The sequence below is a fragment of the Phyllopteryx taeniolatus genome, chromosome 4 (assembly GCF_024500385.1).
Source record: "Phyllopteryx taeniolatus isolate TA_2022b chromosome 4, UOR_Ptae_1.2, whole genome shotgun sequence".
NCBI classification, from domain to species: domain Eukaryota; kingdom Metazoa; phylum Chordata; class Actinopteri; order Syngnathiformes; family Syngnathidae; genus Phyllopteryx; species Phyllopteryx taeniolatus.
In genome coordinates, this window is record NC_084505.1 from 24,150,028 (window position 1) to 24,167,820 (window position 17,793).

At 41.0% G+C, this 17,793-nt stretch overlaps 1 long non-coding RNA gene across 2 annotated transcripts in view; it reads left to right on the forward strand.

Moving 5' to 3' along the window:
* The window catches only part of LOC133476865 (uncharacterized), an 81,561-nt gene that overhangs the window by 15,843 nt on the left and 47,925 nt on the right, over window positions 1-17,793 (forward strand). For both annotated transcript variants that reach the window (XR_009788172.1, XR_009788171.1), the window contains exon 2: window positions 17,329-17,455. This is a non-coding gene — a long non-coding RNA (uncharacterized LOC133476865). The remainder of the gene's footprint in view (window positions 1-17,328; window positions 17,456-17,793) is intronic.

A 17,793-nucleotide genomic window follows, 5' to 3' on the forward strand; every position in this document is an offset into this window, starting at 1 on the left:
GGTTCAGTCCTGTTTGGTCCCTGTTGGTTTCATTGCGCTTGCAGGAATTTGTGAATGAGGGCCATACATATGTTTATTTGTAGATGCGCTTTTTCGAGACCTTCTGATGGTGGTCATGTAAAGTGTACCCTGGAGTATATGTGGTGGTTTAGGGAATGTTGACACGAGAACGATTTTAAGTGAAAACTGATGGAAACGATGCAGTTTCTGCCATTGTTTACTTGACATTTGGAGCCTACATGTCTGGATCTACACTGAATAAAATCTTATATGATTCGCATATCTGGCAATGCAATACAAACAGACAAATCGGATTCACGCTGTCGATGTGAGTATAAGATTCAAGATGTTTATTATCATATGCACACTAAAAAGACAACGGTAGCACTAAGCAATGAAATTCTTCCTTTCTTAGTCTCCCTCCACTTATACAAAGAATATAAAAGATAAAAAAGAGCAATTTTAAATAATGAAAGCTAAAAAAGATTTATATAATGTGCAAAGATGCAGGCATTCGATTTCAAGTATGCCAGGTTGCAAAAGGTATTACACAGTGTAAACATTCAAGTCAGCAGAATAACAAATGAAAAAATATTGCACAGTGCGGTTCATAGATTGTGATGTCATTTGTTCAGTAGTCTGGTGTGTGGGTGGAAGCTGTTTTTTTAGTCTCGTTCTGGCCGCGACGCTCCTGTAAAGTCTGCCAGATGAAAGACGTTTGGAAAGTGTGTGTTGTGGATGTGTGCTGTCTCTGATAATGTTCTGTGCCCTCTTGGTGGCATAGTTGCTATAAATGTGGTGTAGTGTCTTGAAGGCTACTCCGCAAATGTGTTGTGTAGTTTTAATGACACGCTGGGGAACCTCCCTGTCATGTACACTACATTACTCTGATGGAGGTGATCAGGATGCTTTACACTATAAATCTATAGAAGTTGCTGAGCAGTTTGTGGGGAACTCCAAATCTTCTCAGCTTCCTCAAGAAGTACATCCTCTGTTTAGCCTTCCTAATGATATGCTGCGTGTTGTGGGTCCATGTGAGGTCATCGCTCATGTGGAGTCCCATTGATGACAAGACGTGCAAGCTGCTTTTTCCTCTGCATTGGGTGGATAATCATCTCTTTTGTCTTTACAGCATTTGTCCCGGCTTACCACACAGTTATGGCTAAAGTAGTTGTGATTGGATACATTTCTAGCTTGTCTCCACCTTCAACAGGGCAAAATTAGATCTGATTGGATTTTGTCTCATTTTTATTTGGTGATGAAAGTGTCATTTTGATTTGCCATAGTTTGTTTTTGTTTTTATTCATCTTGTTTTCATCAGAAGAAATAGCTTTGTTGACAAAAAACTGAAGAAAATTATTCATCAATAAAATTAAAATGGAATTTCGCTGATTTGTGAGGTCTCAATATGGCCCAGTACTAGAGGGCCCGGGTGAGCAATGGCTCATTTGCCCCCGTATGAGTTTAATTTGTTCTGTGAGCAAGTTGATAACTTAATTATAAATGAATTATAAAAATGTACTAATATGGCAAATAAATTGTCCCCATTGAAATGAAGTGGTTTTCTCCGTGCACTCCGGTTTCCTCCAACATCCCAAAAACATGCGTGGTAGGTTAATTGACAACTCTTAATTGCCCGTAGGTGTGAATGTGAGTGCGAAATGGTTGTTTGCTTGTATGTTCCCTGCGATTGGCTGGCAACCAGTACAGGGTGTACCCCGCCTCCTGCCCCATGATAGCTAGGATAGACTCCAGCACGCCCACGACCCCTGTGAGGAGAAGCGGCTCAGAAAATGGATGGATGGATGGAAATGAAGTGAAGGACCATTTACAGTATATCAACTGGAAATGGATAATAAAAAATTTGAAAAGGCATCTTATCGTGAATGTTTTTGCAAATGACGCAGCCATCATTTATGTCTAAATGCTGAAAAACATAATGTGCAGGCCAAAGCCATGTCTTATATAAAAACATTGCTTTGGTGCCATCTTGTGGCATCTCACGTGATGGGAGGAGCTTCATTCAGTCAGGCCATATAGCCTTGTCTAATTGAAAAAATGTTTGGCTGTCACCCTGTGGCATCTATAGGCAATTAAAAACCTTGATGCATTGTTGTGTTGTTTGTGCTGCTTTTGTGATATTGCTTATGCCACATTACTTACATATGTTAAATTCTGAAGCAGGAAATGGTTTTCAGTTAAGTGGTGGTTCTCAAACTTTTTACACCAAGTACCACCTCAAAAAAATAAATAAAACAATTGCTTGACAAGTACCACAATAATGACCAACATGAAAATACAGTAGCTTAGTAGGTAGTGTTTATCAAAAACAAGGCAGAGGTTTTATTCCTAAAAAGTACATTTAATATAAGCACTAGTAAGCCACTGTATAATTATGCATAGTTTGAGCATTCACACTGCGTTTAAATATAGGAAAATACAAAAACTGTAATTATATAATGATTCAATTATAATGTAGGCTATTGCACATCAAAGTTTAATAAAAAATGTTACCTAAATGCTTGAAAACGAGAGATTAAATTGAAATGCAGTACTTCAAAGTAAAATAGAACAGACATAAATTTAACTACTAAACAAATGTACTGAATTAAAAAAAGATTTAAGCCACGGTAAAATGCACAGTTTGAACATTTAATTCAATGATTCTTTCACGTGCCACTAGTAGTACTTGTACCACACTTTGAGAATCACTGAGATAAAGGCTGAAGACAAATCCTGGTAGAAGTACTTGGTCCGCATGCACAGAGTAGCATGGGCAACTACTGGCCTGGCATTGAGATTGCAGTGTTTTCATTGGTTTTTGCAACTTTGTCGTCTTTATGTGAAACTTTTCACAGACACGTTTTACTTGGTCGCGCTCATGTAAACGTACCCTCAGCGCACAATGTCTGGCATTGGAGAAGACCTGAGGGTGAGTGGCTGCTTTCTCTGCGCTTCTTGACCCCCCCCACTCTTTGTGTGTGTGCGTGTGTGTGTGTGGGTGGGGGCGGCGATAGGCCTTGAAGAGTCAAGTAAGTATCATGCAAAAATTTGACAGCTCTCGTGCTGCAGGAGACAACGGCCTGTCTCTCTTTGCCATCCATGACGTGCATTGTGTTGAATTACTTTTCATTCAAATGCTTACACTGACGCTTGTCTGGTACTCACTTCGGAGTGCTCGCTGATTTTTGATGATTTACGCTCCTCGGAGCTCTGTTTGAGCTGCTGGTTGTTGCTTGAGTTTGCATCACCTACAAATATATATTGGGGAGGGGTGAGGAGGACCTATCAGATGGATGAAGATTGAACTGATGTGTTTGCAGAAAATGAGTAAACAACATTAATTTCATATGAAAAAGCAGCGAGTAATTCTCAAGCTGATGAACTTTTGAGGTAGAAGTCCAAGTTTTGAAGTACACTCTCAAAGTCGTTTGACAGTAAGTGCAGTAATTTGACCCTACAACATGCATCTACTGAAAGACATACCGAGTGATTCAGCAATCTGAGGCCGTAGAGGCATCGAGACGCTGATTGGGGTTGGAGCCTGCCAGTTGTAGCAAAGACTTCTCTGTACAGTACACTTCTGCAGAATTAGCACAAGAGCCAGTTGATCTTTGTCGCTTGGGGGGGAAAACAAGCACCCCAAGTAAAGCCCGAGCTATTTTGAAAGCACCCCGAGATCATACACTGTCTTTAACATCAAAAAAGGTGTCCACACGGATATTCTTAATGGGTTTAACGTGGATGAATTATTCAAATCTTCCCCGACTGGCTCTCCGGCGAGCGCATCAGCTCGCAAACGGTCGCGGCTAAATGTTATTTTTCTCATGGTGTGGTGATGTTAAATGTAAATGACATGAAAAATGTGTGCGTGACAGTGGGAATAGTTCAAAGTCAGCATTAAAGCATCAAAGTGTCAAGACAATATCGCATAACAATCTAGTCATGCAGCCCTGAACCCCAAAATGCCATTTTTATTGGAGCGTGAGCGTTTAGGGACATAATGTATTCCCTTTACCACTCACACATTACACTACCAATGTGAGCTGGAATTATTACATCATTAATATTTTTATCCGCCCGTGTGCAAATTCAATTTGAAGTAGAGAGAGCTTTGGCACAATGATGAGGCACGGATGGAAAAGTTGGTCGAAGAAATGGGTGAAAACAGGCCTCCTGCTGCGATCCCTCAATTCGCAGATTTCTCGAGTTTTGTGCCAGGCTTCTTTTTTTTTTTTTTTTTCAAGAAGCTGCCGCATGTGGTCTTTTTGGAGGGCCCGGGGAAAAGAGGTGGCTTTGAAAAGCTCTGTTGGGGAACTAGCTTTGATAGCCGAACCAACATGGCTTACTGTGACAACGGATCAAGGGGTGCCTCTGTGAAGCTAATCTCTAATAAGGGATGAAACACTCCTCGCGATTGAATAGCCCGGCTGATCTTTAAAGGACTGCTTCAGGGTTGACTGCTAATGACGACTTCTTCAGGTGGTCGCAATAAGTGACGCTTCTCTCGGATCTGTGGCTGTTTAATGGATTTATACAGGACATGACCTGAAGGAATTGCGGCTATTAGGTGTGCTGGCATTTGCTGACTTCTCTAACAGCAACGACAGCATGGGCGTAACGAAAAAGACTTGGGCCCTTGTAGGATACGTCAATTTGAAAGTTCAGTTTGAAACAATACAGTTTAAAAGGGTAAACACAAACCTTTACCTCGCGTCAGCCATCTAAATCGGCACTTGGAATTTGTCATTTTCTATTGACCAATCAGAGAAATGCATTGTCTCGAAGCCCGTTCAACCACTGGACTACATAAGAGTGCCAAAAAAAACGCAAGGGTACAGATCTGTTGGTCAATGGTATCCTTCAAAACTCTTGTCAATGGAAACAAAGGAGCCATACTGCTTATAATTGATTTCAAACCTTATTCTCACTGCCTGTAAAAGCCAGCATAACCACCGAATGGGTGGACAAAGCCAAGCTGGCAATCTGCCGTCCTTAGGGATAATATCCGAGCTGTAACACTCAATTCTCCCGGCCTGCTGTGTTATAAGCAAACCTTTCTAGGATGATTGGATGTTATTGCTCTAAAGCCATGTTTCCACCCAGTGGTCCAGTTCAGTACGGTTTGGAACGGTAAACTGCCTGCAATCCGTAAATTGCCCCACAGGACTGACGATTCTCTGTCCACCAGTCAAAGGACTGGAGTGCGGTGCGGTCGAATCTACCATGCCGCAAGTTCGCGGTATTCTACGGATCGGTTATTTTGGTGTCCTTCAACTTTTGTCAATGGAAACAGAATGCAAAAATAAGAATATGTACCTAATTTAACCTCATAAACTTTTCATTTTTTTTATTTTCTTTTTTACAAACTATCTGTGCAACCGTCGTCCTTATTTTGGTGTAAACGACAGTAGTACAATGACGTTTTTGGTTGTTTCCCAGCAAATAAGCAATAAACGCCGCTGATGATCTTGCTGTCAGAGCTTACCGTTTGGTACGTAACGGATCAAATTATGAGAGACCTTGCAGCGCGGCGGTGGGCTCAGCGTGGGATTAGGGGGCAACTATCTCAAGGCTGTGCTTCTCAGATAACTGCACCTAGAGCAACCTTTCCTCAAACACACAATTACCCGCTCCCTCCCCTGATCCCCTTTCCGACCGCCTCCCCTTTGAATTTCATCAGGGGCTTAATTAGTATACAAATAAAACTTCCCTTATCTCCCGCTCGCCCTAATTGGCCTGTCTTTACTTATGCCTGGCGAGTGTGTGAGAGAGTCGGGGCCCCTGTAATTAGAGTGACCGTGTTCACCTTTCCACTCAAGACACACGGGTGCTCAGGCGGCCCGCTGGGAAGGTGCTGCCAGCAGTTGTGCTGGGGTTCTCCTCACATGAAAGTATTTGAGTGTTTCTATCGACGAGGGGGGGAGTGTGCTCAGGATTATTACCCCGCAATCATCCTCGGACCATCCCAAAAGTATTCTCATGAGCCAGGAGGGCTTTGGGTGCTGCCGGTTCCCACTGAACAGAAGGAGCGTCATTGCTTTCATTCTCCGCGCTCTCGCCGCAACTTAGTGTTTATCGATTATCTCGGCCCGGCTCCTCGACAACTTAATATTGGGTGACAGTGTGCTGTGTTCTCACCGTAATTAGAGTTCAGAACTTAGGTGGGGGTGGGCGGTGGGGGGTAGGTTGGGGGGTAGGAGGTTGATAGGTTGCGGGGGGCAATTAGAACCCTTTGTTATTAAACTTGATTCGTCTCCTCCAGCGTGCCTCTGCCCCGCTCCGCTCGCCGATGCTTACCAAGGGTATCGGGCCATCCAACCCACTGAAATTGGCTAACCTGCAAATTATCGCGTCTGCTGCCAGACGTCCCCCCGTTGTCTGCCCATCCCCATAACCCCGCACCCTCCTACACCCCCACCCTTCACAATGCCAATAACCACACAGTAATAACTGTAAAGATGCCCCAGTCCATCCACACAAATCCACTGGCCTAACAAACGTAACAGAAGTCATAAGAAGCCTCTGACAACATGCTCTTTGGGGTATGTTTTTAATTAATTTATAAAATAGACCTAATACAAGAAGTGTCTCGAAAGTGTTGCCTTCACTAAGAGGGCAGTGCTACAGGGGATCATTGGTTTACGACAGTGCCAGCATACGATGTTTTGAGATTGTGATTGGTGTACAAAGAACTAGTTGGTGTGAGAATATGTTGCCATACGGTACGTGTTTTTCACACAAATATTGACTGTAATTGGGAATTTACTATTGCGTTAGCGTAGCTAAGTGCTTCGACGAGTTCCGACTTACGTACAAATTTGCCATTGTAGGAACATAAATACGTATGGATTTGTTTTAGAAACCAAAACTAAGGCGATGTGAGCTTCACAGTTTGTACTTGCTATTCTAGAGTTAGAGCTCAATAAGTATCTCTACTCCTAGTTGCTCTTGACGGCAATAATAAGCGGGAGCCAAGCAGTAGATGGCCACGCTAAGCAGTTTTTTTCAGCGAGGGTAGAAAAAGAGGGTGAATTCTGTTTGTCTTTTTGATAAAAGCATGTTCCTGATTTTTTTAGGGCTGGGAAAAAAAATAGAATAACTTGGCTCAGTCAGCTTCAAAAATATGTCAACACAAAATTTCTGCCTCGAAACTCCGCCGGGACGAAAAAAATAAATTCCACCTGGAACCATGTTTGTGCCGCCGGAGCTGGCAGACGCAGTGTTGGGCCAATGATAAACTTTGCCATTTTGTGGTCTCAAATTCTGTACACCAACTTTATACCATACACTCACTACCAACATATGCAGTTTAGGGATTGAAGTCCATCCCTCACAAATGACAATAAATGCATGGAAGTGGTAAAAAAAAAAAAAAAAAAAAAATTTAATCGTGTTGGGGGGGTGATTTTTCGATCAATAATCAATACATGATTCGATTCTAAAACGATTCAATAGTGATTTTTGTGGGGTGTGGGGGGAATGAAAATATGTCTCCTTAAATGTGGAAGTGTCATATTTAATGCCAACATCCAGCCATATCCCAAACATATACAACGAGTATTTCCTCAAGCAGTGGTCGTCCTTTGAGTAGAGTAGTTGCGTCATCCACTCAAAACAAATAAACGCACCAGGAAAAAAAAGCAGTAAGTGTAATGATTTCAGGTAATAGACCCTAGTGACCCTATTGAAAACAAGCACTATAGAACGTGGATGGATGGCTTTGAAGAAGATCCTCACTCTATTTTGTTTCATTCTATATGTACCTCACTGTTGTGCTGTAGCATGATCAAGTTAGTTGTAATCCAGTGTTTTCTTTTCCTACTCATCTCTAACCATGGTTAGTTTGATAACACAATGGGTGTTGACAATATCCTTCATCCCCCTCACTCTCTCACCCCATCTCCACTGACTCGTGCCCCGCCTCTCCGCCCACCCTTTGTCTGCAAGTAGTCTCCAGGAGTTTGATACCGAGCTTTTAAAAAAGAGAGAAAGGATCAATCCCGGTGTCAGCAATTCCGCATATGCCTCTCTCAGCAGTGGCAGGACAAGTGTCAGCTGGAGGAGAGGCAGCCATCGTGCGGGGAGCAGCGAAGGAGGGAGGGAGGGCGGTGAGGAAGGATGAGAGCCCAGGGTTGGGGGGCGGGGGGGTGAAACGCACCTCTGCTAGACAAAAGATCAATTCCCTCCACTTCACTCTCAGCTCCTGATAACAAGCAAAAGTTCAGCAAGCCCAAGAGCTGTCTTGCCTTTGAAATGTGCATTCTGCCGTGCTCCAAGTGTGTACACTGTGACAATCATCATATTAAAAACGATGCTCTAACGAAAATAGAAATGCAAAAGTGCATGCCATCAGGCATCCTCTCTAGTTTTATGACTGTGGACCATGCAAGTTAAATCCCCTAAAGTTTATTCATTTTCCAAACTCACCCAAAACTCATAAGGAAAAATACAGCTATAAAGTCTCAACAAATATTGCGGAACTTCAGTTCAGTCAGTATCAACATCTAGGATGGCAAAGACGGAAATGTGATCATGACCATAGAAACAGAACTGGAAGTCAGTGCTACACATCTTTGTGAGTGTGTGAAATTTCCATTTTGATTTGGTCTTCCCATTCCATGTCAATGTCTTTATACAGAAGAGTGACATGGGGAAACCCAGGAAAACGCTGGCTTTTAAAAGCAATATTAAAGGAACTTCTGTTTCTACCTCAGAATCTGGAGAATTGACGTGTCCCCCTCCGACCTCTCCCATTCCAGGTCTGTGCCGTTTATACAGAACAGTGACCTGGGAAAACTTGAGAAAATGCAGTTGTTTTTTTACAGGCAGTGTGAAAGGGACTTCTCACGCTACCTCTGAAGCTGGAAAATTTACTGGTCGACTTTGTTCTCCCATTCTGCATCAGTGCCATTTATACAGAGGAGCGTCAGGGGAATATCTAAGAAAATGCCGGCTTTTACAGGCAGTAGGAAATGGGCTTCTGATACTACCTCAGAATCCAGAAATTGTTGGGTCGACTTTATCCCCCTCTTCCATGCCAGTGATCCATATAGAGAACAACAAGGGTGAAAGGGATAATGCTGGGTTTTACAGGTAGTGTGAAAGGGGCTTTTGATACAACAGATGAGGGAAAATTACAGGGTCGATTTAAACCCCCATTGAGTGTCAGTGCCGTTTATACAGAGAAGTGGCATGGTAAAAATCCAGGTGGCCTGAAAAAGGCTTCTAATACTACCTTCGCCTCTGGAAAATTCCCAGATCGATGCAAAACTAAGACAAAACTAGTTTCTCACTTACCTGTTTGGTGAGTTTGACAAGTCCTCATTGCTGTCCGCTGTAATCTGCCGCGACTGCTTGGACGTCTCTGCAGACTTCCAGAGAGGCTGATGTTTTGTGACAGTTCCGGAGCTGGTTCTGCTTAAAGACGACCACAAATGGAGAGTACATTCAGCAGAGGGGAGGTTGGAACACTGCCACTTCTCATCAAACTTGAAACCCAAGACGAGGATCGCCCCCGTGAAGGTATTCGGCGGACTCACAGTGGCCTGACATTAATCACATGTTGATAAGCTTGGGATCGGTGTTATTTCATCCCTCCCCCTGCATTCTTTCTTGTTTTGGAGTCCATTTGTCACAACAGTCTGCTTAATAAACTTCATGATGAGGTTTCCCTCAGCAGATGGCCCTCACATCTTCCCTTATGTGCATTTAAATGGCAAAACTGTCATGCATTGTTTTTGTCACATTCTTCTTGCAGAGACAGTATCACACAATTGACCTTTTACATGATTTTCAATTATAGAAGAGAGATGAGAGGGGTCCCCACTGTGCAGCTGTCTCCGTCGTGTCCCGAACATCTGCCCGTCCAACATGGCGGCATCTCGTCCTCCCCCTTCCTCTCACGAGGTTGCCAGCCCTGCCCGGGGTGGGCAGGTGCGAGCAGGGCCGCTTCTGTCATTAAGCGGCCCAGCTGCGCTGTCACGTCTGGCAGCGAGGCGGCAGGCGTCATCCGTGACCCCCGTCAGGGCTCCCTTGGAGGTCGGCGCGCAGACCTTGACAGGGCGGCCGAGGGTGAGGCTAGCGCGTAGAATATCTATGAAGGACAGCCGTCCCCCTCTTTTTGCGCCACCTCGGCATGTTTGCCCAGACTCCCGACCAAAGGCCTGATGGGCCCCCATCATGCAGTGCCTGTCAATAAAAAGACATTTTAACTAGCACTGTGTGAGCCCTCCCTGGGAATAGTCCGCTTATTCATTCCAGATTTGGAGGACATTTTCTGTCATCGCCATCAAATTTCAAATAATCCATGCACAAAATACAGAAACATGCAGTTGTCCTAAGACAAAATCTAATTGTAGGTATAGTAAAAGTGATTCCTAAATATTATTTAAAATATTGCTCTTGAGCAGCTTCTTACATATTAATATAACAGATAAAACAAGTTTTAAATTCGTTTTGGGTTTCCGTTAGCCGTAAGCTATAATCAACACAATTTAAGAGAGGAAAAAAAAACAATTTTTTTGACTTAACTTAAAAATACAGTATTTCACCCTGTGTAGTAAAGCTTTAAGTTTCATTTTTTGAATTGATCTACTGAGGTAAATTAAGTTTCATACGACTGTATAAAAAGAAATAATTTTTTTTACATACCTTTTTAAAAAAAAAAATAAAGTTGATAAACATATTCGGGGTACCAGTCAGGGGTTGGAAAAGGGTTTGTTTGGATAAAAAAAATAAAATAAAATCCTATAGGAAATAAATTGGTCCAGGGTCAGACTTTAGCAATCATAAAACCTTAATTAATAATTAAGACATTTTCAATGGCCATCCAAGTGATAAAATACATTAACCATTGTACTGTTAACTCTTGTTAATGTGTGCTGGCCAGTCGGATTCGAGCTATAACGAAGAATGCTAGCGCTTTACTGCTTTAAATGTGAGTCTGTGTACTTTGCGTACTTTCTTCCCTTGACACTTTTTAAGGCTGGTTCTTCTCTTGGAATAAGCATGGCGAGAAAAAAAGAAATCGCAAAAATCCGGAGAAAAGGACTGAAGGAGGAGTTAATCATTTGGTGCTGGCTGAACAAAGGTCTATTGAGGTACCGAAGTCTCAAACAAAGGTTCTCATTTTTTTTTGACACATTAGAAGTCAAGAAATTGACTTTTTTTTTTTTTAAGAATGTCCCAGCTTCACCTTGTATACACACACACACACACACACACACGCACACACACACACACCCACACACACACTGGTATTATTGGCGGCGCGCCTTTATCCGCCGACACCTCCCGGCGTCCCTGGTGGCCTTTGTCACAGAAGAAAGAGAATGATCAATATCCCAGTTAAACTCCATGTTCAAAGCCTATGGCGGGGTCTCGTTCATTCAGGGGAGGCTAGTGGGTATGGGGAGTGGTGTGGGGTGGGGTGGGGGGTCTTCTGCTTTTAATGAAGCCGCTTTCATTCCGTGCAAGTTTTTTTTTTTTCTTTTTTCTGAAACATCAAACAATAAATCAGCCACGGCGGCACCGTAAAATATTTAGATCTATTGACTGTGTTTGAAAAATGCAGAGGGCAAAAAAAAAAAAAAAAAAAAAAAAAGGCTCCAGTGGTTTTATGCTGATATGTTGTGATGGCTTCAATCCGTCCGAGTGTTTGCATTTTATCTGGCCAGGTTTTCACTGAAAGCAGACCTCAAAAATGTCCTCAAACATCCAGAAACTCTTTGCTTAAAGATCCGTATACTTTATGCTAATAAATCATCAACATCTGCCAAAAATGATATTCCGAGCAACCTCTTTCACGCAAAGACACCGCAAAATCAACAGAACCCAGCAAAAGAAGGATGATATACCAATGATTCTTTTCAACACTAAATGGTGGGAGAAGTGAGTGAGGAGTTTCAACTTCACATCCCTTTCCCAGCATTACAAAATATCTTTCCACACAGACGGCATCCCTCTTTTACGAATCTTACACTACCTCCATAACTGGAAAATTGCCGCATCGACTTAATTCCCTCATTGCGTGTTGGTGCCGTTATACAGAACAGTGACAGGGCAAAAAATGTTAAAAAAATTATTGCTCTGACAAGCAGACAAGAGTTCGCCGACCTGGCTCTAGATTGTATTTATTTCCTCAAATACTGACCTCTAATAGACGCAGTATTCTGATGAATCAACTGAGTGACTTGAATAATTAAGCGTCACACCTCATATAAATGCCTTACAACGCACGTCGCCTGCAGTGTCTGTAAAGCTGACGTCTTCGGCACAGTTCAAGGCGAAAAATCCTTGTCCACCCGTGATCGTTGCTTTCCACACAACAGGGCGGAATAAGCGCGTGACTGATGTTAACTTCACACATTAATAAGTGCCACACCTCACATAGAATGCTTCCTTTGTCCCTCACTAAAACCAGTTTGTGGCTGTAATTACCTTTACTATGACTGATCACTATGTGTTGCGCTAGTCTTTACCTCCCAACACGCACTGACTGCAGAGAAGACATGGCCTCTGTAAAGCTGAAGTTGACCGTGAAGTTTAAAATGTGATTCATATTTTTCATAAAAATGTGCTACTGTATACCCTGAAAAAACACCTTAAGCGACTGGTGCCCTATGCAGTTCAGGGAATATATTAGAAAAAATCAAAATCTGATGGTGAGGGATGAATAGAGTTTTTGTTGAATATTTAGCTTTTACCCGTTCCTGACCTATGAAAGCATACTTAAGAATAGCCATATTTTTGTGCCTTTCCTTTAGATTGCCCCCAAATTATCTGGCAATATTTGCACAACATCAATTTGTGAGAACACTCATGAGCCATAAACAGCCTCCAAGAACATTTGATCCAGGCTACCATGCAATTCTACAGCCAAATAAAAACCTCAGAGCAACTGTTATAAAAAAAAAAATAAAAATAAAAAAATGACCACAATTTGACATTTAACCAACAAATACTCATACAGTCAATATAAAAAGCCGACACTCCCTTGTTCAAATAATTGTTTTTGTGATAGAAACAAAAATGAAATCAAGATGAATCGTTACAAAACAACAAGAAAAGCCTACTAAAACAGCTGGAGTAAATCAGAAGCACTTTAAATGGCTCGTTAGTGCCAACTCCCATTTGGCATAAATTTGAATGCAATTGTTCATTCTGAACACAGCCAAATCTCAAGGTATGAGACAATAGCAGTTATTTTTTTTTTTTTGAAACTTCCCCTCACTAAAAGATTTCATCCATCCTGATTATTTTTGTGTGTAATTGAGTTGTACAGATTATGGGTAACATTAAAGGTGGAAAAAGTTTCAAAGTGGTTCAGCTTGGTCTCAAAACCTGGCATTTGAACAGGGCCGTGTAGACTTTTAGATTCACTGTAATAATGATGCATTGTTTTTCATATGTGTAATATGGCGCTCAGAGGACTTTTAAAAGTTCTTGTGAGGTCATTGCATCTCTCGATTGTGTGCTTGAGTGATGGTTATTTTGGGATTGCCTTTTTCTGCTCCTAATGCGGTAACAGAGTGTACTCTGTGTGCACTTGCCTTTGCATGTGACAGGCCGGCCTCGACGTTAAACATCTGCGGGGTCATTCGTTTGGCCGTGAACACGCAGCGACACGCCGGCCCATCTGCCGACGCGCGTGCAGGCGGGCAGGCCGGGCCAGGCCATCCCCGCAACCTTTGCGATTGCGTCATCCGGCCGTCTTCCAGCACGGCTGCTTCACCAAAGTGACAACCGCCTCCTCTCCTCCAGTTGTGGACACGGCATGGCGGCAGATGCCGAGCCTCCGGGAGGTTTTTAAACATGGCAAACACAATGAACCTCAACTACTTTGTGTGTTTTGCAGGGATGAATAATCTCAGAAAAATAGAGGACGCCTCCCTAGAGGTTAGCACGTTTGCCTCACAGTTCGGATGTTCTCGGTTAGATTCCGGAGTTTGTATGTTCTCCGCGTGCTTGCTTGCTTAATTCCTCACTGTTTTGAGTCTGAATAGTTGTCTATATGTGCCCTGCAATTGGCTGGATGGATGGCTAGATAGTCTGACAGAAACTTGGAGTTCACTGTGCTGTATGTTCAATAGCAAATAGACTTAACGGACACAACATTAGGTACACCTACATAATCTCAAGTAGTGGTTCTCAAACCTTTTACACCAAATAGCACCTCAAAAAATACTTGGGTCTCCAAGTACCACCATCATAACTGACATTAAAATGCAGTCTAGCAGTAGACTCGAGTGTTCATTAAAAACGAGGCAGAGGTTTTATTCCTAAAAAGTATATTTAATGTTATTGTAAAACACTGTAACACTGCGCTGAAATATAGAAAATAAAAACAGTTCTGAATGATTCCATTCAAATGTATTGGACATAGAAGTCAAATAAAAATGTTCCCTCGATGTCCTAAAAGATTAAATGCAAGTGTATTGTACATAAGTTAAATACAACTGAACTGTATTTAACAAATGTACAAAAAGATTACAAAAGTGTAAGACACTGTCTGAAGAGAGTTTGAAGAGAAGAGGAAAAAAAGAAACATTTTTAAAATAAAAACAATTCGACAAATAAAGGCGTAACCTTTTAAAAAATCTTTTTACCTTTCACAGATGCTACAGTTGAGTAAGTAAATGCAACAAAATGGAATAAATTAATGAGGATAAAGATGTCCAAATGTGATGATGAGGGAGAAATTCCGTTTAACAATATTTATATCTAGTAATTACAAAGAATTTGTACGGAAAAGTGTTGGTAATATTTGGGTTACCTAATAGATACTGTACACGAGAGAGGGGCAAAAAACTCGAAACACTATTCCAGTGCTATCTGGGGTTTGAAATTCTTGAAAATGCTTTCAGAGTTTGAGAAATTGTTTTGTTTGCAATTTTGGATAAAATGCTTGAAATTTCAACTTTATTCCCCCCCCCCCCCGACTACAGCAAATGCAACTCAGTAGTTTGCTCATTAGATGGAGAAACAAAGCATTAAGGGCACTCGCTGAAGAACTTGAAAATTCGAAACCTCAAGAATGTCACAGTTTGTAACAATTAGGGGAGAAATCACATACTTCTACTGTCTTTATAATGAAGCACGTGGCATCCATTTTGCGTTGAAGTTTCCAAATATGGTTCCCACAAAAGCAGTCCTTTCATAATCTTCTCCGTCTATTATGAAACCAAATTGTATTTCATCTCGCCTTAAGAGCATCTTTCTGTTGTTTTTCTGACATTCAGTCTTCGGATGTTTTTAGTTCAATAGATATTTAATTTCCAAGGATTCTAAGGCGCTGGAAAAATCATGAAAATAGGTCTTTAAAGGGTACCACTTTACAACAGGGATATGCGTATTAATTGTTCATACACAAGTTATCATTATTTCCAAAAGAATATTTCAAAAGTCTTTGTAGAAAACACACTCAGAAGAGACCTCCTGCTTGCCAAATAGCGAGCAAACAACGCTAAGCCCTCTTGACACAAAGTGGTCGTAGCTCATTAATCCCAATTTCATGCTGTGACCATCGTCCCTAACTTTCATTATTTTCTAAACACTTTATAACATATTTATAAATATATCATAATAGTACCTGTGTTATTATTTTGATGGGCTTTCAGTGTATCTCCTGGGCATCCCAGATGTTCCACTTCTTATTTATTTACAGCGGTAGCGCCCAACTATGATATATCGATGCGACTCTTCCATTCAAATAAATCGCAATGCTTTTTATGTTTCATTGCATGGTTGAGCAATAAGAGTCTTGAGACGTGATCGCATCTCATCTGCAGCATCATGAAGACGTCTCCTGGTTCTTATCCGTCATTTCATGTTGAACTAAATGTGCAACTCCCAAGCTTGTCGCTTCCCTCGGATGTCATCCTCGCTGAAATAATACAAAATCATTTTATTGACAAGGAGCTCAATGAGGGAATATTTGCTCGTGGCAGTGGGAGACCAGTAGGTGGCAGTATGATACCTGAATCTGCATCCAGGGGTAACCAAGTCACAGCAGCTGATTCTGGTGGCAATTTACAAATTGTATTTATATTATTGCTATGAATGGCATTCCTGAAATATTGTTATTATTATTATTATTATTATTATTATCATCACTAATTCTAATCCCTACATGGAAATAGAATTTACACTCTGTTGTACATTGTTTTTTTTAAATTTATTATTATTTTTTATTTTTATTAAATTTCATTAGTTAACAAATTATTAATATATGAATAATATAATAATATATATATATATATATATATATATATATATATATATATATATATATATATATATATTATATAATAACAAAAACACAGCTCTATAAACAAATTGAACAGTAAAGTATGGAGACTAATACTACATTCATACTTAAATTTTGAAAACTTTTTTTGTGTTTCTATAATGTTTTTTTCCTGTGTGTATTTGACTGTAAACCTTCTTGAAAGTGCTACAGTTAAGACTGGAAATGGTAATTAATCTCAAACCCTTTTTTTAGGTTTTATTTTGCCTCTTCGTGTTCACACATTCCCAACATCCTCTTCCACTCTGCAACCTTTATTTACTTTGTCTACCCATACTTTAAAAAAAAATATATATATTTTTTTTAGCATTTTTGCAGTGTCGACGGTATCTTTCGACTGGCAAAGTGTGCAGTATCATTTTCTTAACTACATCCTCACCAAAAGCAATTAAAAGGTGGTCCAATCTGTGTCTTTCTGACCCTGTTGCTTCAGTCTGCTCACAGTAATTTATCACGTGTTGTTTTGATGGCAGAGCTCCTGTTGACTGCTGTTAGGTTGTGGAAAAAAAAAAAAAGATACAAAAATAATGAATTAACAGAAACTCTCTGGCTTGGGCAACCAGTGAGCATTTCCCAAAACAAATAGGAACTGTTAAAAAAAGGCCCAAAACCTTTAACCTACAAATGCTCCTAATATGTAGTAATAAAAATGTGTTGCGTCATATTTTTAAAACATATTTAGAGGACTTAAATGAATAAATACTACACAGGAAAAATCTTCCGCACTCCTGCTTCTTTAAGACGCCGTTGAATATTTTGCAGCTGTGTTTAAATTGGGAAATTACAGTACAGTTTTCACTCCATTCTCTCAGAATTAGAGATGCATTTCTAAGGAGGAGAAGGAAGAGAGAAGGAGGTAAAAAAAAAAAAAAAAAAAAAAAATCAATTAGTGCTAAATTTATTCATGGATTTCTTGCGATCAATGCGTCCGCTGTGAGGGGCTCGCTGGGACCCGGTTCATCCCAGTTAATGTGTTTGAAGGGAGAATTACCATTGATGTTGTTTTGTCTTCCTCGCAGGTCAAAGGGTAGCAAAGGAGCTGTCACCGTGTCGGATGGAGGAACTCGCTTCCGCTCCGGTCCTTTACCCACAAGGCAGCTGGACAGGGAGGGAGGATGCTCTTGGTGTGACGTAAATACGGTAAAGGTCAGTTCGCTGTGTGTTTCTGAGTGGAGTTAATTGCGAATGCAATCTAGGTAGCTCTTGAAGGGCGAGGAACCACATTTGGTATCTTAGAAAATGCACGGAGAACACGGTGTGCTTACCTGAAGTCGTACAGTAACTCCACTGGGACAAACTACCCACAAACTGAGATACTTTTCAAAATGGAACAAAACCTTTATTCATTTCTTATTAATTTAATTTCTCTCACACACACACACACACACACACACGCACGCACAACATACGCACGAGAGTTGCTTATTTTAATAATTTGGTGTTAAAAATAAGATGTAAAAAAAAAAAAAAAAAAAATAATAATC